Source organism: Triturus cristatus, chromosome 10 (genome assembly GCF_964204655.1).
Source record: "Triturus cristatus chromosome 10, aTriCri1.1, whole genome shotgun sequence".
NCBI classification, from domain to species: domain Eukaryota; kingdom Metazoa; phylum Chordata; class Amphibia; order Caudata; family Salamandridae; genus Triturus; species Triturus cristatus.
In genome coordinates, this window is record NC_140593.1 from 854,441,380 (window position 1) to 854,464,156 (window position 22,777).

Sequence of the window (22,777 nt, forward strand, 5' to 3'; positions counted from 1 at the left end):
CTGATCGTTGGTGGATTTCTCGTCATATGTTACAGGTCCGTGCAAAGATTGTGGTGTGTGGGGAATGCACTGCAAATAACAGGACGATTTAAGGGTGTAAAAGAAACCTGTCAGAAGTGGGATTTGAACCCATGCCTCCATGAGGAGACCAGAAGTCTCAGTTGCACTGAAGATCAAGCTCTCTTGAGTCTGGCGCCTTAGACCACTCGGCCATCCTGACAGCCTTGGGTGTGCACAGATCTGACTCTTCTGACTGCACCTGCCAATGTTTGCACTTACAACGGTCACAGCAATGTCACAAGTGTAAAGACCCCACAATACAACATGGCATGACAAAAAAAAAGCTAGGCACAAGAGCGACCACTGATGGATGCGGATTACTTTGTTTCATCTTGCAAAAGTAAAGGAAGTTTCCCACGGCTCGCTGGGTTCAAGGACCGCCTCTTCTTAAGCATGCATTGAGATAATAAGGTTTTAGAGGGTGCACATAAAAGCAGCTCATGCACAGTGTTTTGCCCGGTCTCGAACCGGGGACCTTTCGCGTGTTAGGCGAACGTGATGACCACTACACTACAGAAACTCACTTGCTGTGTTTTACTGTTAGAGCAAGGTTCCTCTCAAGGATTCTCTCTACTTCTATTCTGCTGTATCAGCAGCCACTCAGAAAGCGAGGAGCAAGTGTGAAAACTGCAGAGATATCAGCCAACATGCTTGCAATTAGACGTATTAAAAATTGACTTATGCAGGCATCGACAGACAAATATCTGATGCCTAAATGCCAGCAAGTACAGCTTGGGAAAGCATCACCTGGGACACACACAGACTAAGCATGAAGGCAGAAAAAGCATGGTGATCCATGTTTCTTATGAGGTTCAAAATATTTTGTGCAACAATGCGGCGAGTGTAATGAGAAATAGTCAAGCATTGTGAATTTTGAGTAGGATTCGTATGTTTACCTCTGAAAAAGGGCTCGTCCGGGATTTGAACCCGACAAAAAAAAAGCTAGGCACAAGAGCGACCACTGATGGATGCGGATTACTTTGTTTCGTCTTGCAAAAGTAAAGGAAGTTTCCCACGGCTCGCTGGGTTCAAGGACCGCCTTTTCTTAAGCTTGCATTGAGATAATAAGGTTTTAGAGGGTGCACATAAAAGCAGCTCATGCACAGTGTTTCTGCCCAATCTCGATGCCGGGGACCTTTCGCGTGTTAGGCGAATGTGATGACCACTACACTACAGAAACTCACTTGCTGTGTTTTTCTGTTAGAGCAAGGTTCCTCTCAAGGATTCTCTCTACTTCTATTCTGCTGTATCAGCAGCCACTCAGAAAGCGAGGAGCAAGTGTGAAAACTGCAGAGATATCAGCCAACATGCTTGCAATTAGACGTATTAAAAATTGACTTATGCAGGCATCGACAGACAAATATCTGATGCCTAAATGCCAGCAAGTACAGCTTGGGAAAGCATCACCTGGGACACACACAGACTAAGCATGAAGGCAGAAAAAGCATGGTGATCCATGTTTCTTATGAGGTTCAAAATATTTTGTGCAACAATGCGGCGAGTGTAATGAGAAATAGTCAAGCATTGTGAATTTTGAGTAGGATTCGTATGTTTACCTCTGAAAAAGAGCTCGTCCGGGATTTGAACCCGGGACCTCTCGCACCCTAAGCGAGAATCATACCCCTAGACCAACGAGCCGAGGCACACAAGAGTCGCCTTTCGCACCGGCTCTGGGGGTTATTGGCAGCGAGTTAGTGAATGCTTCACCCAAAGCAAGCAACTGCACATGCTGCTCTCTTCTGCAATATGGTTGCTGTCTTTTCCATGGCCGTCATCGAACAAGAAATGAAAATGCCTCTATCCTTCAGACATTTTGTTTGTTCTAGGTGTATGCTCTCGGTGAGGTCAATAAAACCATTTCTGCTCTCATGCCTTGCTTTCATGAAGTAGGCCCAACCTTCAGTACACAAGGACGTGCAAACGAATATCGCAAACTATCGTCACTTATCTTTTTGAGCTGTCACTGATGCCCCTGGAGCACAGTACGTCACGCTGGTGAGGGATAGACAGCTTCCATTATCTCAGCTTTCCTATAAGTTGAGAGAGTAAATGCAAACTGTGTGAAAAACAGAAAGCTGCTGTTTCTGCCCGGTCTCGAACCAGGGACCTTTCGCGTGTAAAGCGAACGTGATAACCACTACACTACAGAAACAGACACGCTCGCAGGAATCTTCTTGGCATGTAGTGGGCTGGAATGCACAGACCAAGGGCCAATGTCCATGAAGCGTAAAGTTGGACCCTCCTTACCCGATCTCTTTCTTTGGAAGAAAGGAACGAGGACCACTTTTATTCCGAAAGGCGATTTGAAAACCATACCTGAAACCACACTAGAAAAACACTTTGCATTTAATTTTCCTACACTGATGGTCCACCCCAGAAAAGCAGTTGCAAAGAAGTCCGGCACTGAAATTCTATACGCCAAAAGTGGGAAATAGCGTAGAGGGAAAGGAACTTTCTCACCATACACGGCGTCTTATAGCATTGAAAAGAAGAAATGGCCCTATATAATAAGCAGCCTAAAAATAATTCCACAGCATGGGCTCGTCCGGGATTTGAACCCGGGACCTCTCGCACCCGAAGCGAGAATCATACCCCTAGACCAACGAGCCTGATTCCCCAGTCGGCATTTTATGCAATTTATGATGCGTCTTTCAGAAACAAAGCAGGGCTATTTGGCTGCTCTCTCTCTATGTGAACCACACAAAGTCATGTTTTCTCTCAAGGTGTTGTTTTTTTCACTCTTGCAAGGAAGGGATCAGTCGATATCCTAGCTGCCAGAGAACAGACAAAAGACGCTGATGAGAACTGCAGGCACTTTCTGGCACTTGTACTCCTCTGCAAGTCCTGGACACTTGCCCCATAGACTTCCACCCCAGATGCAAGGGAGGGCCTGCCAATTCTTGCTCCTAAGACAGAGGCATTTGATTCTTGGATTCAAACACGCTCACTCAGCGCTCGATCAGGCTCGATCAGGCGAGATTTATATGAGTGGCTCGCAGGACTGAAACACTAACCTGGGAGCCCCAGGGTGGCTGAATTCCCAGGATGGCCATTTTTGGGCAAGTCACCTCCTTTCCTCCTGCCTCAATCTAGAATTGGCTGCAAATCACAAGATAGAGTTCAATGTCCGTGTGTACTGCCTACTCCCAGCTACCTCTCTGTCTTCCTTATGTAAATTAAAATTCGCAAGGGGGGACCAATGACAATCTGCTCCTCCCACATAACCAGGAAGCCCTGTTGAACATGTCTGCCTGTGTTGTTGCAGGGACAGTGCCTTCTCCGCCCAAAAGGTGGCAGGAGAGCCTCACAACAAAGATGGGATCAACTGCTTAATGAGAAACCAGCATGGCAGTTTGTGTGATGGAGTGCAAATTTAACAGAAGGTGTGCCTGAGGTATCCCTTCCAGGAATACATGGAATTGTGATTGAGGGCCCAGCCTGATCCTTGGTGGATTTCTCGTCATATGTTACAGGTCCGTGCAAAGATTGTGGTGTGTGGGGAATGCACTGCAAAAAACAGGACGATTTAAGGGTGTAAAAGAAACCTGTGAGAAGTGGGATTTGAACCCACGCCTCCATGAGGAGACCAGAAGTCTCAGTTGCACTGAAGATCAAGCTCACTTGAGTCTGGCGCCTTAGACCACTCGGCCATCCTGACAGCCCTGGGTGTGCACAGATCTGACTCTTCTGACTGCACCTGCCAATGTTTGCACTTACAACGTTCACAGCAATGTCACAAGTGTAAAGACCCCACAATACAACATGGCATGACAAAAAAAAGCTAGGCACAAGAGCGACCACTGATGGATGTGGATTACTTTGTTTCGTCTTGCAAAAGTAAAGGAAGTTTACCACGGCTCGCTGGGTTCAAGGACCGCCTCTTCTTAAGCTTGCATTGAGATAATAAGGTTTTAGAGGGTGCACATAAAAGCAGCTCATGCACAGTGTTTCTGCCCGATCTCGATGCCGGGGACCTTTCGCGTGTTAGGCGAATGTGATGACCACTACACCACAGAAACTCACTTGCTGTGTTTTACTGTTAGAGCAAGGTTCCTCTCAAGGATTCTCTCTACTTCTATTCTGCTGTATCAGCAGCCACTCAGAAAGCGAGGAGCAAGTGTGAAAACTGCAGAGATATCAGCCAACATGCTTGCAATTAGACGTATTAAAAATTGACTTATGCAGGCATCGACAGACAAATATCTGATGCCTAAATGCCAGCAAGTACAGCTTGGGAAAGCATCACCTGGGACACACACAGACTAAGCATGAAGGCAGAAAAAGCATGGTGATCCATGTTTCTTATGAGGTTCAAAATATTTTGTGCAACAATGCGGCGAGTGTAATGAGAAATAGTCAAGCATTGTGAATTTTGAGTAGGATTCGTATGTTTACCTCTGAAAAAGGGCTCGTCCGGGATTTGAACCCGGGACCTCTCGCACCCTAAGCGAGAATCATACCCCTAGACCAACGAGCCGAGGCACACAAGAGTCGCCTTTCGCACCGGCTCCGGGGGTTATTGGCAGCGAGTTAGTGAATGCTTCACCCAAAGCAAGCAACTGCACATGCTGCTCTCTTCTGCAATATGGTTGCTGTCTTTTCCATGGCCGTCATCGAACAAGAAATGAAAATGCCTCTATCCTTCAGACATTTTGTTTGTTCTAGGTGTATGCTCTCGGTGAGGTCAATAAAACCATTTCTGCTCTCATGCCTTGCATTCATGAAGTAGGCCCAACCTTCAGTACACAAGGACGTGCAAACGAATACCGCAAACTATCGTCACTTCTCTTTTTGAGCTGTCACTGATGCCCCTGGAGCACAGTACGTCACGCTGGTGAGGGATAGACAGCTTCCATTATCTCAGCTTTCCTATAAGTTGAGAGAGTAAATGCAAACTGTGTGAAAAACAGAAAGCTGCTGTTTCTTCCCGGTCTCGAACCAGGGACATTTCGCGTGTAAAGCGAACGTGATAACCACTACACTACAGAAACAGAAACGCTTGCAGGAATCTTCTTGGCATGTAGTGGGCTGGAATGCACAGACCAAGGGCCAATGTGCATGAAGCTCAAAGTTGGACCCTCCTTACCCGATCTCTTTCTTTGGAAGAAAGGAACGAGGACCACTTTTATTCCAAAAGGCGATTTTAAAACCATACCTGAAACCACACTAGAAAAACACTTTGCATTTAATTTTCCTACACTGATGGTCCACCCCAGAAAAGCAGTTGCAAAGAAGTCCGGCACTGAAATTCTATACGCCAAAAGTGGGAAATAGCGTAGAGGGAAAGGAACTTTCTCACCATACACGGCGTCTTATAGCATTGAAAAGAAGAAATGGCCCTATATAATAAGCAGCCTAAAAATAATTCCACAGCATGGGCTCGTCCGGGATTTGAACCCGGGACCTCTCGCACCCGAAGCGAGAATCATACCCCTAGACCAACGAGCCTGATTCCCCAGTCGGCATTTTATGCAGTTTCTGATGCGTCTTTCAGAAACAAAGCAGGGCTATTTGGCTGCTCTCTCTCTATGTGAACCACACAAAGTCATGTTTTCTCTCAAGGTGTTGTTTTTTTCACTCTTGCAAGGAAGGGATCAGTCGATATCCTAGCTGCCAGAGAACAGACAAAAGACGCTGATGAGAACTGCAGGCACTTTCTGGCACTTGTACTCCTCTGCAAGTCCTGGACACTTGCCCCATAGACTTCCACCCCAGATGCAAGGGAGGGCCTGCCAATTCTTGCTCCTAAGACAGAGGCATTTGATTCTTGGATTCAAACACGCTCACTCAGCGCTCGATCAGGCGAGATTTATATGAGTGGCTCGCAGGACTGAAACACTAACCTGGGAGCCCCAGGGTGGCTGAATTCCCAGGATGGCCATTTTTGGGCAAGTCACCTCCTTTCCTCCTGCCTCAATCTAGAATTGGCTGCAAATCACAAGATAGAGTTCAATGTCCGTGTGTACTGCCTACTCCCAGCTACCTCTCTGTCTTCCTTATGTAAATTAAAATTCGCAAGGGGGGACCAATGACAATCTGCTCCTCCCACATAACCAGGAAGCCCTGTTGAACATGTCTGCCTGTGTTGTTGCAGGGACAGTGCCTTCTCCGCCCAAAAGGTGGCAGGAGAGCCTCACAACAAAGATGGGATCAACTGTTTAATGAGAAACCAGCATGGCAGTTTGTGTGATGGAGTGCAAATTTAACAGAAGGTGTGCCTGAGGTATCCCTTCCAGGAATACATGGAATTGTGATTGAGGGCCCAGCCTGATCCTTGGTGGATTTCTCGTCATATGTTACAGGTCCGTGCAAAGATTGTGGTGTGTGGGGAATGCACTGCAAAAAACAGGACGATTTAAGGGTGTAAAAGAAACCTGTCAGAAGTGGGATTTGAACCCACGCCTCCATGAGGAGACCAGAAGTCTCAGTTGCACTGAAGATCAAGCTCACTTGAGTCTGGCGCCTTAGACCACTCGGCCATCCTGACAGCCCTGGGTGTGCACAGATCTGACTCTTCTGACTGCACCTGCCAATGTTTGCACTTACAACGTTCACAGCAATGTCACAAGTGTAAAGACCCCACAATACAACATGGCATGACAAAAAAAAGCTAGGCACAAGAGCGACCACTGATGGATGTGGATTACTTTGTTTCGTCTTGCAAAAGTAAAGGAAGTTTCCCACGGCTCGCTGGGTTCAAGGACCGCCTCTTCTTAAGCTTGCATTGAGATAATAAGGTTTTAGAGGGTGCACATAAAAGCAGCTCATGCACAGTGTTTCTGCCTGGTCTCGAACCGGGGACCTTTCGCGTGTTAGGCAAACGTGATGACCACTACACTACAGAAACTCACTTGCTGTGCTTTACTGTTAGAGCAAGGTTCCTCTCAAGGATTCTCTCTACTTCTATTCTGCTGTATCAGCAGCCACTCAGAAAGCGAGGAGCAAGTGTGAAAACTGCAGAGATATCAGCCAACATGCTTGCCATTAGACGTATTAAAAATTGACTTATGCAGGCATCGACAGACAAATATCTGATGCCTAAATGCCAGCAAGTACAGCTTGGGAAAGCATCACCTGGGACACACACAGACTAAGCATGAAGGCAGAAAAAGCATGGTGATCCATGTTTCTTATGAGGTTCAAAATATTTTGTGCAACAATGCGGCGAGTGTAATGAGAAATAGTCAGGCATTGTGAGTTTTGAGTGGGATTCGTATGTTTTCCTCTGAAAAAGGGCTCGTCCAGGATTTGAACCCTGGACCTCTCGCACCCTAAGCGTGAATCATACCCCTAGACCTACAAGCCGAGGCACACAAGAGTCGCCTTTCGCACCGGCTCCGGGGGTTATTGGCAGCGAGTTAGTGAATGCTTCACCCAAAGCAAGCAACTGCACATGCTGCTCTCTTCTGCAATATGGTTGCTGTCTTTTCCATGGCCGTCATCGAACAAGAAATGAAAATGCCTCTATCCTTCAGACATTTTGTTTGTTCTAGGTGTATGCTCTCGGTAAGGTCAATAAAACCATTTCTGCTCTCATGCCTTGCTTTCATGAAGTAGGCCCAACCTTCAGTACACAAGGACGTGCAAACGAATAGCGCAAACTATCGTCACTTCTCTTTTTGAGCTGTCACTGATGCCCCTGGAGCACAGTACATCACGCTGGTGAGGGATAGACAGCTTCCATTATCTCAGCTTTCCTATAAGTTGAGAGAGTAAATGCAAACTGTGTGAAAAACAGAAAGCTGCTGTTTCTGCCCGGTCTCGAACCAGGGACCTTTCGCGTGTAAAGCGAACGTGATAACCACTACACTACAGAAACAGACACGCTTGCAGGAATCTTCTTGGCATGTAGTGGGCTGGAATGCACAGACCAAGGGCCAATGTCCATGAAGCTCAAAGTTGGACCCTCCTTACCCGATCTCTTTCTTTGGAAGAAAGGAACGAGGACCACTTTTATTCCAAAAGGCGATTTTAAAACCATACCTGAAACCACACTAGAAAAACACTTTGCATTTAATTTTCCTACACTGATGGTCCACCCCAGAAAAGCAGTTGCAAAGAAGTCCGGCACTGAAATTCTATACGCCAAAAGTGGGAAATAGCGTAGAGGGAAAGGAACTTTCTCACCATACACGGCGTCTTATAGCATTGAAAAGAAGAAATGGCCCTATATAATAAGCAGCCTAAAAATAATTCCACAGCATGGGCTCGTCCGGGATTTGAACCGAGGACCTCTCGCACCCGAAGCGAGAATCATACCCCTTGACCAACGAGCCTGATTCCCCAGTCGGCATTTTAAGCAATTTCTGATGCGTCTTTCAGAAACAAAGCAGGGCTATTTGGCTGCTCTCTCTCTATGTGAACCACACAAAGTCATGTTTTCTCTCAAGGTGTTGTTTTTTTCACTCTTGCAAGGAAGGGATCAGTCTATATCCTAGCTGCCAGAGAGCAGAAAAAAGGCGCTGATGAGAACTGCAGACACTTTCTGGCACTTGTACTCCTCTGCAACTCCTGGACACTTGCCCCATAGACTTCCACCCCAGATGCAAGGGAGGGCCTGCCAATTCTTGCTCCTAAGACAGAGGCATTTGATTCTTGGATTCAAACACGCTCACTCAGCGCTCGATCAGGCTCGATCAGGCGAGATTTATATGAGTGGCTCGCAGGACTGAAACACTAACCTGGGAGCCCCAGGGTGGCTGAATTCCCAGGATGGCCATTTTTGGGCAAGTCACCTCCTTTCCTCCTGCCTCAATCTAGAATTGGCTGCAAATCACAAGATAGAGTTCAATGTCCGTGTGTACTGCCTACTCCCAGCTACCTCTCTGTCTTCCTTATGTAAATTAAAATTCGCAAGGGGGGACCAATGACAATCTGCTCCTCCCACATAACCAGGAAGCCCTGTTGAACATGTCTGCCTGTGTTGTTGCAGGGACAGTGCCTTCTCCGCCCAAAAGGTGGCAGGAGAGCCTCACAACAAAGATGGGATCAACTGCTTAATGAGAAACCAGCACGGCAGTTTGTGTGATGGAGTGCAAATTTAACGGAAGGTGTGCCTGAGGTATCCCTTACAGGAATACATGGAATTGTGATTGAGGGCCCAGCCTGATCGTTGGTGGATTTCTCGTCATATGTTACAGGTCCGTGCAAAGATTGTGGTGTGTGGGGAATGCACTGCAAAAAACAGGACGATTTAAGGGTGTAAAAGAAACCTGTCAGAAGTGGGATTTGAACCCACGCCTCCATGAGGAGACCAGAAGTCTCAGTTGCACTGAAGATCAAGCTCTCTTGAGTCTGGCGCCTTAGACCACTCGGCCATCCGGACAGCCCTGGGTGTGCACAGATCTGACTCTTCTGACTGCACCTGCCAATGTTTGCACTTACAACGTTCACAGCAATGTCACAAGTGTAAAGACCCCACAATACAACATGGCATGACAAAAAAAAGCTAGGCACAAGAGCGACCACTGATGGATGCGGATTACTTTGTTTCGTCTTGCAAAAGTAAAGGAAGTTTCCCACGGCTCGCTGGATTCAAGGACCGCCTCTTCTTAAGCTTGCATTGAGATAATAAGGTTTTAGAGGGTGCACATAAAAGCAGCTCATGCACAGTGTTTCTGCCCGGTCTCGAACCGGGGACCTTTCGCGTGTTAGGCGAACGTGATGACCACTACACTACAGAAACTCACTTGCTGTGTTTTACTGTTAGAGCAAGGTTCCTCTCAAGGATTCTCTCTACTTCTATTCTGCTGTATCAGCAGCCACTCAGAAAGCGAGGAGCAAGTGTGAAAACTGCAGAGATATCAGCCAACATGCTTGCAATTAGACGTATTAAAAATTGACTTATGCAGGCATCGACAGACAAATATCTGATGCCTAAATGCCAGCAAGTACAGCTTGGGAAAGCATCACCTGGGACACACACAGACTAAGCATGAAGGCAGAAAAAGTATGGTGATCCATGTTTCTTATGAGGTTCAAAATATTTTGTGCAACAATGCGGCGAGTGTAATGAGAAATAGTCAGGCATTGTGAGTTTTGAGTAGGATTCGTATGTTTACCTCTGAAAAAGGGCTCGTCCGGGATTTGAACCCGGGACCTCTCGCACCCTAAGCGAGAATCATACCCCTAGACCAACGAGCCGAGGCACACAAGAGTGGCCTTTCGCACCGGCTCCGGGGGTTATTGGCAGCGAGTTAGTGAATGCTTCACCCAAAGCAAGCAACTGCACATGCTGCTCTCTTCTGCAATATGGTTGCTGTCTTTTCCATGGCCGTCATCGAACAAGAAATGAAAATGCCTCTATCCTTCAGACATTTTGTTTGTTCTAGGTGTATGCTCTCGGTGAGGTCAATAAAACCATTTCTGCTCTCATGCCTTGCTTTCATGAAGTAGGCCCAACCTTCAGTACACAAGGACGTGCAAACGAATAGCGCAAACTATCGTCACTTCTCTTTTTGAGCTGTCACTGATGCCCCTGGAGAACAGTACGTCACGATGGTGAGGGATAGACAGCTTCCATTATCTCAGCTTTCCTATAAGTTGAGAGAGTAAATGCAAAAAAACAGAAAGCTGCTGTTTCTGCCCGGTCTCGAACCAGGGACCTTTCGCGTGTAAAGCGAACATGATAACCACTACACTACAGAAACAGACACGCTTTCAGGAATCTTCTTGGCATGTAGTGGGCTGGAATGCACAGACCAAGGGCCAATGTCCATGAAGCTCAAAGTTGGACCCTCCTTACCCGATCTCTTTCTTTGGAAGAAAGGAACGAGGACCACTTTTATTCCAAAAGGCGATTTTAAAACCATACCTGAAACCACACTAGAAAAACACTTTGCATTTAATTTTCCTACACTGATGGTCCACCCCAGAAAAGCAGTTGCAAAGAAGTCCGGCACTGAAATTCTATACGCCAAAAGTGGGAAATAGCGTAGAGGGAAAGGAACTTTCTCAGCATACACGGCGTCTTATAGCATTGAAAAGAAGAAATGGCCCTATATAATAAGCAGCCTAAAAATAATTCTACAGCATGGGCTCGTCCGGGATTTGAACCCGGGACCTCTCGCACCCGAAGCGAGAATCATACCCCTAGACCAACGAGCCTGATTCCCCAGTTGGCATTTTATGCAATTTCTGATGCGTCTTTCAGAAACAAAGCAGGGCTATTTGGCTGCTCTCTCTCTATGTGAACCACACAAAGTCATGTTTTCTCTCAAGGTGTTGTTTTTTTCACTCTTGCAAGGAAGGGATCAGTCGATATCCTAGCTGCCAGAGAACAGAAAAAAGACGCTGATGAGAACTGCAGGCACTTTCTGGCACTTGTACTCCTCTGCAAGTCCTGGACACTTGCCCCATAGACTTCCACCCCAGATGCAAGGGAGGGCCTGCCAATTCTTGCTCCTAAGACAGAGGCATTTGATTCTTGGATTCAAACACGCTCACTCAGCGCTCGATCAGGCTCGATCAGGCGAGATTTATATGAGTGGCTCGCAGGACTGAAACACTAACCTGGGAGCCCCAGGGTGGCTGAATTCCCAGGATGGCCATTTTTGGGCAAGTCACCTCCTTTCCTCCTACCTCAATCTAGAATTGGCTGCAAATCACAAGATAGAGTTCAATGTCCGTGTGTACTGCCTACTCCCAGCTACCTCTCTGTCTTCCTTATGTAAATTAAAATTCGCAAGGTGGGACCAATGACAATGTGCTCCTCCCACATAACCAGGAAGCCCTGTTGAACATGTCTGCCTGTGTTGTTGCAGGGACAGTGCCTTCTCCGCCCAAAAGGTGGCAGGAGAGCCTCACAACAAAGATGGGATCAACTGCTTAATGAGAAACCAGCACGGCAGTTTGTGTGATGGAGTGCAAATTTAACAGAAGGTGTGCCTGAGGTGTCCATTCCAGGAATACATGGAATTGTGATTGAGGGCCCAGCCTGATCGTTGGTGGATTTCTCGTCATATGTTACAGGTCCGTGCAAAGATTGTGGTGTGTGGGGAATGCACTGCAAAAAACAGGACGATTTAAGGGTGTAAAAGAAACCTGTCAGAAGTGGGATTTGAACCCACGCCTCCATGAGGAGACCAGAAGTCTCAGTTGCACTGAAGATCAAGCTCTCTTGAGTCTGGCGCCTTAGACCACTCGGCCATCCTGACAGCCCTGGGTGTGCACAGATCTGACTCTTCTGACTGCACCTGCCAATGTTTGCACTTACAACGTTCACAGCAATGTCACAAGTGTAAAGACCCCACAATACAACATGGCATGACAAAAAAAAGCTAGGCACAAGAGCGACCACTGATGGATGCGGATTACTTTGTTTCGTCTTGCAAAAGTAAAGGAAGTTTCCCACGGTTTGCTGGGTTCAAGGACCGCCTCTTCTTAAGCTTGCATTGAGATACTAAGGTTTTAGAGGGTGCACATAAAAGCAGCTCATGCACAGTGTTTCTGCCCGGTCTCGAACCGGGGACCTTTCGCGTGTTAGGCGAACGTGATGACCACTACACTACAGAAACTCACTTGCTGTGTTTTACTGTTAGAGCAAGGTTCCTCTCAAGGATTCTCTCTACTTCTATTCTGCTGTATCAGCAGCCACTCAGAAAGCGAGGAGCAAGTGTGAAAACTGCAGAGATATCAGCCAACATGCTTGCAATTAGACGTATTAAAAATTGACTTATGCAGGCATCGACAGACAAATATCTGATGCCTAAATGCCAGCAAGTACAGCTTGGGAAAGTATCACCTGGGACACACACAGACTAAGCATGAAGGCAGAAAAAGCATGGTGATCCATGTTTCTTATGAGGTTCAAAATATTTTGTGCAACAATGCGGCGAGTGTAATGAGAAATAGTCAGGCATTGTGAGTTTTGCGTAGGATTCGTATGTTTACCTCTGAAAAAGGGCTCGTCCGGGATTTGAACCCGGGACCTCTCGCACCCTAAGCGAGAATCATACCCCTAGACCAACGAGCCGAGGCACACAAGAGTCGCCTTTCGCACCGGCTCTGGGGGTTATTGGCAGCGAGTTAGTGAATGCTTCACCCAAAGCAAGCAACTGCACATGCTGCTCTCTTCTGCAATATGGTTGCTGTCTTTTCCATGGCCGTCATCGAACAAGAAATGAAAATGCCTCTATCCTTCAGACATTTTGTTTGTTCTAGGTGTATGCTCTCGGTGAGGTCAATAAAACCATTTCTGCTCTCATGCCTTGCTTTCATGAAGTAGGCCCAACCTTCAGTACACAAGGACGTGCAAACGAATAGCGCAATCTATCGTCACTTCTCTTATTGAGCTGTCACTGATGCCCCTGGAGCACAGTACGTCACGCTGGTGAGGGATAGACAGCTTCCATTATCTCAGCTTTCCTATAAGTTGAGAGAGTAAATGCAAACTGTGTGAAAAACAGAAAGCTGCTGTTTCTGCCCAGTCTCGAACCAGGGACCTTTCGCGTGTAAAGCGAACGTGATAACCACTACACTACAGAAACAGACACGCTTGCAGGAATCTTCTTGGCATGTAGTGGGCTGGAATGCACAGACCAAGGGCCAATGTCCATGAAGCTCAAAGTTGGACCTTCCTTACCCGATCTCTTTCTTTGGAAGAAAGGAACGAGGACCACTTTTATTCCAAAAGGCGATTTTAAAACCATACATGAAACCACACTAGAAAAACACTTTGCATTTAATTTTCCTACACTGATGGTCCACCCCAGAAAAGCAGTTGCAAAGAAGTCCGGCACTGAAATTCTATACGCCAAAAGTGGGAAATAGCATAGAGGGAAAGGAACTTTCTCACCATACACGGCGTCTTATAGCATTGAAAAGAAGAAATGGCCCTATATAATAAGCAGCCTAAAAATAATTCCACAGCATGGGCTCGTCCGGGATTTGAACCCGGGACCTCTCGCACCCGAAGCGAGAATCATAACCCTAGACCAACGAGCCTGATTCCCCAGTCGGCATTTTAAGCAATTTCTGATGCGTCTTTCAGAAACAAAGGCGGGCTATTTGGCTGCTCTCTCTCTATGTGAACCACACAAAGTCATGTTTTCTCTCAAGGTGTTGTTTTTTTCACTCTTGCAAGGAAGGGATCAGTCGATATCCTAGCTGCCAGAGAGCAGAAAAAAGGCGCTGATGAGAACTGCAGGCACTTTCTGGCACTTGTACTCCTCTGCAAGTCCTGGACACTTGCCCCATAGACTTCAACCCCAGATGCAAGGGAGGGCCTGCCAATTCTTGCTCCTAAGACAGAGGCATTTGATTCTTGGATTCAAACACGCTCACTGAGCGCTCGATCAGGCGAGATCAGGCGAGATTTATATGAGTGGCTCGCAGGACTGAAACACTAACCTGGGAGCCCCAGGGTGGCTGAATTCCCAGGATGGCCATTTTTGGGCAAGTCACCTCCTTTCCTCCTGCCTCAATCTAGAATTGGCTGCAAATCACAAGATAGAGTTCAATGTCCGTGTGTACTGCCTACTCCCAGCTACCTCTCTGTCTTCCTTATGTAAATTAAAATTCGCAAGGGGGGACCAATGACAATCTGCTCCTCCCACATAACCAGGAAGCCCTGTTGAACATGTCTGCCTGTGTTGTTGCAGGGACAGTGCCTTCTCCGCCCAAAAGGTGGCAGGAGAGCCTCACAACAAAGATGGGATCAACTGCTTAATGAGAAACCAGCACGGCAGTTTGTGTGATGAAGTGCAAATTTAACGGAAGGTGTGCCTGAGGTATCCCTTCCAGAAATACATGGAATTGTGATTGAGGGCCCAGCCTGATCATTGGTGGATTTCTCGTCATATGTTACAGGTCCGTGCAAAGATTGTGGTGTGTGGGGAATGCACTGCAAAAAACAGGACGATTTAAGGGTGTAAAAGAAACCTGTCAGAAGTGGGATTTGAACCCACGCCTCCATGAGGAGACCAGAAGTCTCAGTTGCACTGAAGATCAAGCTCTCTTGAGTCTGGCGCCTTAGACCACTCGGCCATCCTGACAGCCCTGGGTGTGCACAGATCTGACTCTTCTGACTGCACCTGCCAATGTTTGCACTTACAACGTTCACAGCAATGTCACAAGTGTAAAGACCCCACAATACAACATGGCATGACAAAAAAAAAGCTAGGCACAAGAGCGACCACTGATGGATGCGGATTACTTTGTTTCGTCTTGCAAAAGTAAAGGAAGTTTCCCACGGCTCGCTGGGTTCAAGGACCGCCTCTTCTTAAGCTTGCATTGAGATACTAAGGTTTTAGAGGGTGCACATAAAAGCAGCTCATGCACAGTGTTTCTGCCCGGTCTCGAACCGGGGACCTTTCGCGTGTTAGGCAAACGTGATGACCACTACACTACAGAAACTCACTTGTTGTGTTTCACTGTTAGAGCAAGGTTCCTCTCAAGGATTCTCTCTACTTCTATTCTGCTGTATCAGCAGCCACTCAGAAAGCGAGGAGCAAGTGTGAAAACTGCAGAGATATCAGCCAACATGCTTGCAATTAGACGTATTAAAAATTGACTTATGCAGGCATCGACAGACAAATATCTGATGCCTAAATGCCAGCAAGTACAGCTTGGGAAAGCATCACCTGGGACACACACAGACTAAGCATGAAGGCAGAAAAAGCATGGTGATCCATGTTTCTTATGAGGTTCAAAATATTTTGTGCAACAATGCGGCGAGTGTAATGAGAAATAGTCAGGCATTGTGAGTTTTGAGTAGGATTCGTATGTTTACCTCTGAAAAAGGGCTCGTCCGGGATTTGAACCCGGGACCTCTCGCACCCTAAGCGAGAATCATACCCCTAGACCAACGAGCCGAGGCACACAAGAGTCGCCTTTCGCACCGGCTCCGGGGGTTATTGGCAGCGAGTTAGTGAATGCTTCACCCAAAGCAAGCAACTGCACATGTTGCTCTCTTCTGCAATATGGTTGCTGTCTTTTCCATGGCCGTCATCGAACAAGAAATGAAAATGCCTCTATCCTTCAGACATTTTGTTTGTTCTAGGTGTATGCTCTCGGTGAGGTCAATAAAACCATTTCTGCTCTCATGCCTTGCTTTCATGAAGTAGGCCCAACCTTCAGTACACAAGGACGTGCAAACGAATAGCGCAAACTATCGTCACTTCTCTTTTTGAGCTGTCACTGATGCCCCTGGAGCACAGTACGTCACGCTGGTGAGGGATAGACAGCTTCCATTATCTCAGCTTTCCTATAAGTTGAGAGAGTAAATGCAAACTGTGTGAAAAACAGAAAGCTGCTGTTTCTGCCCAGTCTCGAACCAGGGACCTTTCGCGTGTAAAGCGAACGTGATAACCACTACACTACAGAAACAGACACGCTTGCAGGAATCTTCTTGGCATGTAGTGGGCTGGAATGCACAGACCAAGGGCCAATGTCCATGAAGCTCAAAGTTGGACCCTCCTTACCCGATCTCTTTCTTTGGAAGAAAGGAACGAGGACCACTTTTATTCCAAAAGGCGATTTTAAAACCATACATGAAACCACACTAGAAAAACACTTTGCATTTAATTTTCCTACACTGATGGTCCACCCCAGAAAAGCAGTTGCAAAGAAGTCCGGCACTGAAATTCTATACGCCAAAAGTGGGAAATAGCATAGAGGGAAAGGAACTTTCTCACCATACACGGCGTCTTATAGCATTGAAAAGAAGAAATGGCCCTATATAATAAGCAGCCTAAAAATAATTCCACAGCATGGGCTCGTCCGGGATTTGAACCCGGGACCTCTCGCACCCGAAGCGAGAATCATACCCCTAGACCAACGAGCCTGATTCCCCAGTCGGCATTTTAAGCAATTTCTGATGCGTCTTTCAGAAACAAAGCAGGGCTATTTGGCTGCTCTCTCTCTATGTGAACCACACAAAGTCATGTTTTCTCTCAAGGTGTTGTTTTTTTCACTCTTGCAAGGAAGGGATCAGTCGATATCCTAGCTGCCAGAGAGCAGAAAAAAGGCGCTGATGAGAACTGCAGGCACTTTCTGGCACTTGTACTCCTCTGCAAGTCCTGGACACTTGCCCCATAGACTTCCACCCCAGATGCAAGGGAGGGCCTGCCAATTCTTGCTCCTAAGACAGAGGCATTTGATTCTTGGATTCAAACACGCTCACTCAGCGCTCGATCAGGCTCGATCAGGCTCGATTTATATGAGTGGCTCTCAGGACTGAAACACTAACCTGGGAGCCCCAGGGTGGCTGAATTCCCAGGATGGCCATTTTTGGGCAAGTCACCTCCTTTCCTCCTGCCTCAATCTAGAATTGGCTGCAAATCACAAGATAGAGTTCAATGTCCGTGTGTACTGCCTACTCCCAGCTACCTCTCTGTCTTCCTTATGTAAATTAAAATTCGCAAGGGGGGACCAATGACAATCTGCTCCTCCCACATAACCAGGAAGCCCTGTTGAACATGTCTGCCTGTGTTGTTGCAGGGACAGTGCCTTCTCCGCCCAAAAGGTGGCAGGAGAGCCTCACAACAAAGATGGGATCAACTGCTTAATGAGAAACCAGCACGGCAGTTTGCGTGATGAAGTGCAAATTTAACGGAAGGTGTGCCTGAGGTATCCCTTCCAGAAATACATGGAATTGTGATTGAGGGCCCAGCCTGATCGTTGGTGGATTTCTCGTCATATGTTACAGGTCCGTGCAAAGATTGTGGTGTGTGGGGAATGCACTGCAAAAAACAGGACGATTTAAGGGTGTAAAAGAAACCTGTCAGAAGTGGGATTTGAACCCACGCCTCCCTGAGGAGACCAGAAGTCTCAGTTGCACTGAAGATGAAGCTCTCTTGAGTCTGGCGCCTTAGACCACTCGGCCATCCTGACAGCCCTGGGTGTGCACAGATCTGACTCTTCTGACTGCACCTGCCAATGTTTGCACTTACAACGTTCACAGCAATGTCACAAGTGTAAAGACCCCACAATACAACATGGCATGACAAAAAAAAAGCTAGGCACAAGAGCGACCACTGATGGATGCGGATTACTTTGTTTCGTCTTGCAAAAGTAAAGGAAGTTTCCCACGGCTCGCTGGGTTCAAGGACCGCCTCTTCTTAAGCTTGCATTGAGATAATAAGGTTTTAGAGGGTGCACATAAAAGCAGCTCATGCACAGTGTTTCTGCCCGGTCTCGAACCGGGGACCTTTCGCATGTTAGGCGAACGTGATGACCACTACACTACAGAAACTCACTTGCAGTGTTTTACTGTTAGAGCAAGGTTCCTCTCAAGGATTCTCTCTACTTCTATTCTGCTGTATCAGCAGCCACTCAGAAAGCGAGGAGCAAGTGTGAAAACTGCAGAGATATCAGCCAACATGCTTGCAATTAGACGTATTAAAAATTGACTTATGCAGGCATCGACAGACAAATATCTGATGCCTAAATGCCAGCAAGTACAGCTTGGGAAAGCATCACCTGGGACACACACAGACTAAGCATGAAGGCAGAAAAAGCATGGTGATCCATGTTTCTTATGAGGTTCAAAATATTTTGTGCAACAATGCGGCGAGTGTAATGAGAAATAGTCAGGCATTGTGGGTTTTGAGTAGGATTCGTATGTTTACCTCTGAAAAAGGGCTCGTCCGGGATTTGAACCCGGGACCTCTCGCACCCTAAGCGAGAATCATACCCCTAGACCAACGAGCCGAGGCACACAAGAGTCGCCTTTCGCACCGGCTCCGGGGGTTATTGGCAGCGAGTTAGTGAATGCTTCACCCAAAGCAAGCAACTGCACATGTTGCTCTCTTCTGCAATATGGTTGCTGTCTTTTCCATGGCCGTCATCGAACAAGAAATGAAAATGCCTCTATCCTTCAGACATTTTGTTTGTTCTAGGTGTATGCTCTCGGTGAGGTCAATAAAACCATTTCTGCTCTCATGCCTTGCTTTCATGAAGTAGGCCCAACCTTCAGTACACAAGGACGTGCAAACGAATAGCGCAAACTATCGTCACTTCTCTTTTTGAGCTGTCACTGATGCCCCTGGAGCACAGTACGTCACGCTGGTGAGGGATAGACAGCTTCCATTATCTCAGCTTTCCTATAAGTTGAGAGAGTAAATGCAAACTGTGTGAAAAACAGAAAGCTGCTGTTTCTGCCCGGTCTCGAACCAGGGACCTTTCGCGTGTAAAGCGAACGTGATAACCACTACACTACAGAAACAGACACGATTGCAGGAATATTCTTGGCATGTAGTGGGCTGGAATGCACAGACCAAGGGCCAATGTCCATGAAGCTCAAAGTTGGACCCTCCTTACCCGATCTCTTTCTTTGGAAGAAAGGAACGAGGACCACTTTTATTCCAAAAGGCGATTTTAAAACCATACCTGAAACCACACTAGAAAAACACTTTGCATTTAATTTTCCTACACTGATGGTCCACCCCAGAAAAGCAGTTGCAAAGAAGTCCGGCACTGAAATTCTATACGCCAAAAGTGGGAAATAGCATAGAGGGAAAGGAACTTTCTCACCAAACACGGCGTCTTATAGGATTGAAAAGAAGAAATGGCCCTATATAATAAGCAGCCTAAAAATAATTCCACAACATGGGCTCGTCCGGGATTTGAACCCGGGACCTCTCGCACCCGAAGCGAGAATCATACCCCTAGACCAACGAGCCTGATTCCCCAGTCGGCATTTTAAGCAATTTCTGATGCGTCTTTCAGAAACAAAGCAGGGCTATTTGGCTGCTCTCTCTCTATGTGAACCACACAAAGTCATGTTTTCTATCAAGGTGTTGTTTTTTTCACTCTTGCAAGGAAGGGATCAGTCGATATCCTAGCTGCCAGAGAGCAGAAAAAAGGCGCTGATGAGAACTGCAGGCACTTTCTGGCACTTGTACTCCTCTGCAAGTCCTGGACACTTGCCCCATAGACTTCCACCCCAGATGCAAGGGAGGGCCTGCCAATTATTGCTCCTAAGACAGAGGCATTTGATTCTTGGATTCAAACACGCTCACTCAGCGCTCGATCAGGCTCGATCAGGCTAGATTTATATGAGTGGCTCGCAGGACTGAAACACTAACCTGGGAGCCCCAGGGTGGCTGAATTCCCAGGATGGCCATTTTTGGGCAAGTCACCTCCTTTCCTCCTGCCTCAATCTAGAATTGGCTGCAAATCACAAGATAGAGTTCAATGTCCGTGTGTACTGCCTACTCCCAGCTACCTCTCTGTCTTCCTTATGTAAATTAAAATTTGCAAGGGGGGACCAATGACAATCTGCTCCTCCCACATAACCAGGAAGCCCTGTTGAACATGTCTGCCTGTGTTGTTGCAGGGACAGTGCCTTCTCCGCCCAAAAGGTGGCAGGAGAGCCTCACAACAAAGATGGGATCAACTGCTTAATGAGAAACCAGTACGGCAGTTTGTGTGATGGAGTGCAAATTTAACGGAAGGTGTGCCTGAGGTATCCCTTCCAGAAATACATGGAATTGTGATTGAGGGCCCAGCCTGATCGTTGGTGGATTTCTCGTCATATGTTACAGGTCCGTGCAAAGATTGTGGTGTGTGGGGAATGCACTGCAAAAAACAGGACGATTTAAGGGTGTAAAAGAAACCTGTCAGAAGTGGGATTTGAACCCACGCCTCCATGAGGAGACCAGAAGTCTCAGTTGCACTGAAGATCAAGCTCTCTTGAGTCTGGCGCCTTAGACCACTCGGCCATCCTGACAGCCCTGGGTGTGCACAGATCTGACTCTTCTGACTGCACCTGCCAATGTTTGCACTTACAACGTTCACAGCAATGTCACAAGTGTAAAGACCCCACAATACAACATGGCATGACAAAAAAAAAGCTAGGCACAAGAGCGACCACTGATGGATGCGGATTACTTTGTTTCGTCTTGCAAAAGTAAAGGAAGTTTCCCACGGCTCGCTGGGTTCAAGGACCGCCTCTTCTTAAGCTTGCATTGAGATAATAAGGTTTTAGAGGGTGCACATAAAAGCAGCTCATGCACAGTGTTTCTGCCCGGTCTCGAACCGGGGACCTTTCGCGTGTTAGGCGAACGTGATGACCACTACACTACAGAAACTCACTTGTTGTGTTTTACTGTTAGAGCAAGGTTCCTCTCAAGGATTCTCTCTACTTCTATTCTGCTGTATCAGCAGCCACTCAGAAAGCGAGGAGCAAGTGTGAAAACTGCAGAGATATCAGCCAACATGCTTGCAATTAGACGTATTAAAAATTGACTTATGCAGGCATCGACAGACAAATATCTGATGCCTAAATGCCAGCAAGTACAGCTTGGGAAAGCATCACCTGGGACACACACAGACTAAGCATGAAGGCAGAAAAAGCATGGTGATCCATGTTTCTTATGAGGTTCAAAATATTTTGTGCAACAATGCGGCGAGTGTAATGAGAAATAGTCAGCCATTGTGAGTTTTGAGTGGGATTCGTATGTTTTCCTCTGAAAAAGGGCTCGTCCGGGATTTGAACCCGGGACCTCTCGCACCCTAAGCGTGAATCATACCCCTAGACCTACAAGCCGAGGCACACAAGAGTCGCCTTTTGCACCGGCTCCGGGGGTTATTGGCAGCGAGTTAGTGAATGCTTCACCCAAAGCAAGCAACTGCACATGCTGCTCTCTTCTGCAATATGGTTGCTGTCTTTTCCATGGCCGTCATCGAACAAGAAATGAAAATGCCTCTATCCTTCAGACATTTTGTTTGTTCTAGGTGTATGCTCTCGGTAAGGTCAATAAAACCATTTCTGCTCTCATGCCTTGCTTTCATGAAGTAGGCCCAACCTTCAGTACACAAGGACGTGCAAACGAATAGCGCAAACTATCGTCACTTCTCTTTTTGAGCTGTCACTGATGCCCCTGGAGCACAGTACTTCACGCTGGTGAGGGATAGACAGCTTCCATTATCTCAGCTTTCCTATAAGTTGAGAGAGTAAATGCAAACTGTGTGAAAAACAGAAAGCTGCTGTTTCTGCCCGGTCTCGAACCAGGGACCTTTCGCGTGTAAAGCGAACGTGATAACCACTACACTACAGAAACAGACACGCTTGCAGGAATCTTCTTGGCATGTAGTGGGCTGGAATGCACAGACCAAGGGCCAATGTCCATGAAGCTCAAAGTTGGACCCTCCTTACCCGATCTCTTTCTTTGGAGGAACGAGGACCACTTTTATTCCAAAAGGCGATTTTAAAACCATACCTGAAACCACACTACAAAAACACTTTGCATTTAATTTTCCTACACTGATGGTCCACCCCAGAAAAGCAGTTGCAAAGAAGTCCGGCACTGAAATTCTATACGCCAAAAGTGGGAAATAGCGTAGAGGGAAAGGAACTTTCTCACCATACACGGCGTCTTATAGCATTGAAAAGAAGAAATGGCCCTATATAATAAGCAGCCTAAAAATAATTCCACAGCATGGGCTCGTCCGGGATTTGAACCGAGGACCTCTCGCACCCGAAGCGAGAATCATACCCCTTGACCAACGAGCCTGATTCCCCAGTCAGCATTTTAAGCAATTTCTGATGCGTCTTTCAGAAACAAAGCAGGGCTATTTGGCTGCTCTCTCTCTATGTGAACCACACAAAGTCATGTTTTCTCTCAAGGTGTTGTTTTTTTCACTCTTGCAAGGAAGGGATCAGTCTATATCCTAGCTGCCAGAGAGCAGAAAAAAGGCGCTGATGAGAACTGCAGACACTTTCTGGCACTTGTACTCCTCTGCAACTCCTGGACACTTGCCCCATAGACTTTCA

General features: G+C 46.9%; 26 non-coding genes across 26 annotated transcripts; all 26 read right to left on the reverse strand.

Annotated features, from left to right (window-relative positions):
- Positions 1-1,626: 1,626 nt before the first annotated feature.
- On the reverse strand, positions 1,627-1,698 carry TRNAP-AGG (transfer RNA proline (anticodon AGG)). Its single transcript has one exon. It is a non-coding gene; the product is annotated as a tRNA-Pro (tRNA).
- A 441-nt stretch (positions 1,699-2,139) lies between these two features.
- On the reverse strand, positions 2,140-2,212 carry TRNAV-UAC (transfer RNA valine (anticodon UAC)). The gene has a single exon. It is a non-coding gene; the product is annotated as a tRNA-Val (tRNA).
- Positions 2,213-2,597: 385 nt separating this feature from the next.
- Positions 2,598-2,669, reverse strand: TRNAP-CGG (transfer RNA proline (anticodon CGG)). The gene has a single exon. It is a non-coding gene; the product is annotated as a tRNA-Pro (tRNA).
- A 1,796-nt stretch (positions 2,670-4,465) lies between these two features.
- On the reverse strand, positions 4,466-4,537 carry TRNAP-AGG (transfer RNA proline (anticodon AGG)). The gene has a single exon. It is a non-coding gene; the product is annotated as a tRNA-Pro (tRNA).
- Positions 4,538-5,436: 899 nt separating this feature from the next.
- On the reverse strand, positions 5,437-5,508 carry TRNAP-CGG (transfer RNA proline (anticodon CGG)). Its single transcript has one exon. It is a non-coding gene; the product is annotated as a tRNA-Pro (tRNA).
- Positions 5,509-6,435: 927 nt separating this feature from the next.
- On the reverse strand, positions 6,436-6,547 carry TRNAL-CAA (transfer RNA leucine (anticodon CAA)). The gene is made up of 2 exons: positions 6,510-6,547; positions 6,436-6,481 (listed from the first exon to the last, which is right to left on the reverse strand). It is a non-coding gene; the product is annotated as a tRNA-Leu (tRNA).
- A 1,259-nt stretch (positions 6,548-7,806) lies between these two features.
- Positions 7,807-7,879, reverse strand: TRNAV-UAC (transfer RNA valine (anticodon UAC)). Its single transcript has one exon. It is a non-coding gene; the product is annotated as a tRNA-Val (tRNA).
- Positions 7,880-9,672: 1,793 nt separating this feature from the next.
- On the reverse strand, positions 9,673-9,745 carry TRNAV-AAC (transfer RNA valine (anticodon AAC)). The gene has a single exon. It is a non-coding gene; the product is annotated as a tRNA-Val (tRNA).
- Positions 9,746-10,131: 386 nt separating this feature from the next.
- TRNAP-AGG (transfer RNA proline (anticodon AGG)) lies at positions 10,132-10,203 on the reverse strand. Its single transcript has one exon. It is a non-coding gene; the product is annotated as a tRNA-Pro (tRNA).
- Positions 10,204-10,636: 433 nt separating this feature from the next.
- TRNAV-UAC (transfer RNA valine (anticodon UAC)) lies at positions 10,637-10,709 on the reverse strand. Its single transcript has one exon. It is a non-coding gene; the product is annotated as a tRNA-Val (tRNA).
- Positions 10,710-11,094: 385 nt separating this feature from the next.
- On the reverse strand, positions 11,095-11,166 carry TRNAP-CGG (transfer RNA proline (anticodon CGG)). The gene has a single exon. It is a non-coding gene; the product is annotated as a tRNA-Pro (tRNA).
- A 937-nt stretch (positions 11,167-12,103) lies between these two features.
- Positions 12,104-12,215, reverse strand: TRNAL-CAA (transfer RNA leucine (anticodon CAA)). Its single transcript has 2 exons — positions 12,178-12,215; positions 12,104-12,149 (listed from the first exon to the last, which is right to left on the reverse strand). It is a non-coding gene; the product is annotated as a tRNA-Leu (tRNA).
- A 287-nt stretch (positions 12,216-12,502) lies between these two features.
- Positions 12,503-12,575, reverse strand: TRNAV-AAC (transfer RNA valine (anticodon AAC)). The gene has a single exon. It is a non-coding gene; the product is annotated as a tRNA-Val (tRNA).
- Positions 12,576-12,961: 386 nt separating this feature from the next.
- TRNAP-AGG (transfer RNA proline (anticodon AGG)) lies at positions 12,962-13,033 on the reverse strand. Its single transcript has one exon. It is a non-coding gene; the product is annotated as a tRNA-Pro (tRNA).
- Positions 13,034-14,941: 1,908 nt separating this feature from the next.
- On the reverse strand, positions 14,942-15,053 carry TRNAL-CAA (transfer RNA leucine (anticodon CAA)). Its single transcript has 2 exons — positions 15,016-15,053; positions 14,942-14,987 (listed from the first exon to the last, which is right to left on the reverse strand). It is a non-coding gene; the product is annotated as a tRNA-Leu (tRNA).
- Positions 15,054-15,341: 288 nt separating this feature from the next.
- TRNAV-AAC (transfer RNA valine (anticodon AAC)) lies at positions 15,342-15,414 on the reverse strand. The gene has a single exon. It is a non-coding gene; the product is annotated as a tRNA-Val (tRNA).
- Positions 15,415-15,800: 386 nt separating this feature from the next.
- TRNAP-AGG (transfer RNA proline (anticodon AGG)) lies at positions 15,801-15,872 on the reverse strand. Its single transcript has one exon. It is a non-coding gene; the product is annotated as a tRNA-Pro (tRNA).
- An 899-nt stretch (positions 15,873-16,771) lies between these two features.
- Positions 16,772-16,843, reverse strand: TRNAP-CGG (transfer RNA proline (anticodon CGG)). The gene has a single exon. It is a non-coding gene; the product is annotated as a tRNA-Pro (tRNA).
- Positions 16,844-17,780: 937 nt separating this feature from the next.
- On the reverse strand, positions 17,781-17,892 carry TRNAL-CAA (transfer RNA leucine (anticodon CAA)). Its single transcript has 2 exons — positions 17,855-17,892; positions 17,781-17,826 (listed from the first exon to the last, which is right to left on the reverse strand). It is a non-coding gene; the product is annotated as a tRNA-Leu (tRNA).
- A 288-nt stretch (positions 17,893-18,180) lies between these two features.
- On the reverse strand, positions 18,181-18,253 carry TRNAV-AAC (transfer RNA valine (anticodon AAC)). Its single transcript has one exon. It is a non-coding gene; the product is annotated as a tRNA-Val (tRNA).
- A 386-nt stretch (positions 18,254-18,639) lies between these two features.
- On the reverse strand, positions 18,640-18,711 carry TRNAP-AGG (transfer RNA proline (anticodon AGG)). Its single transcript has one exon. It is a non-coding gene; the product is annotated as a tRNA-Pro (tRNA).
- A 441-nt stretch (positions 18,712-19,152) lies between these two features.
- On the reverse strand, positions 19,153-19,225 carry TRNAV-UAC (transfer RNA valine (anticodon UAC)). Its single transcript has one exon. It is a non-coding gene; the product is annotated as a tRNA-Val (tRNA).
- A 385-nt stretch (positions 19,226-19,610) lies between these two features.
- TRNAP-CGG (transfer RNA proline (anticodon CGG)) lies at positions 19,611-19,682 on the reverse strand. The gene has a single exon. It is a non-coding gene; the product is annotated as a tRNA-Pro (tRNA).
- A 937-nt stretch (positions 19,683-20,619) lies between these two features.
- Positions 20,620-20,731, reverse strand: TRNAL-CAA (transfer RNA leucine (anticodon CAA)). The gene is made up of 2 exons: positions 20,694-20,731; positions 20,620-20,665 (listed from the first exon to the last, which is right to left on the reverse strand). It is a non-coding gene; the product is annotated as a tRNA-Leu (tRNA).
- A 288-nt stretch (positions 20,732-21,019) lies between these two features.
- TRNAV-AAC (transfer RNA valine (anticodon AAC)) lies at positions 21,020-21,092 on the reverse strand. The gene has a single exon. It is a non-coding gene; the product is annotated as a tRNA-Val (tRNA).
- An 899-nt stretch (positions 21,093-21,991) lies between these two features.
- Positions 21,992-22,064, reverse strand: TRNAV-UAC (transfer RNA valine (anticodon UAC)). The gene has a single exon. It is a non-coding gene; the product is annotated as a tRNA-Val (tRNA).
- Positions 22,065-22,777: the final 713 nt, after the last annotated feature.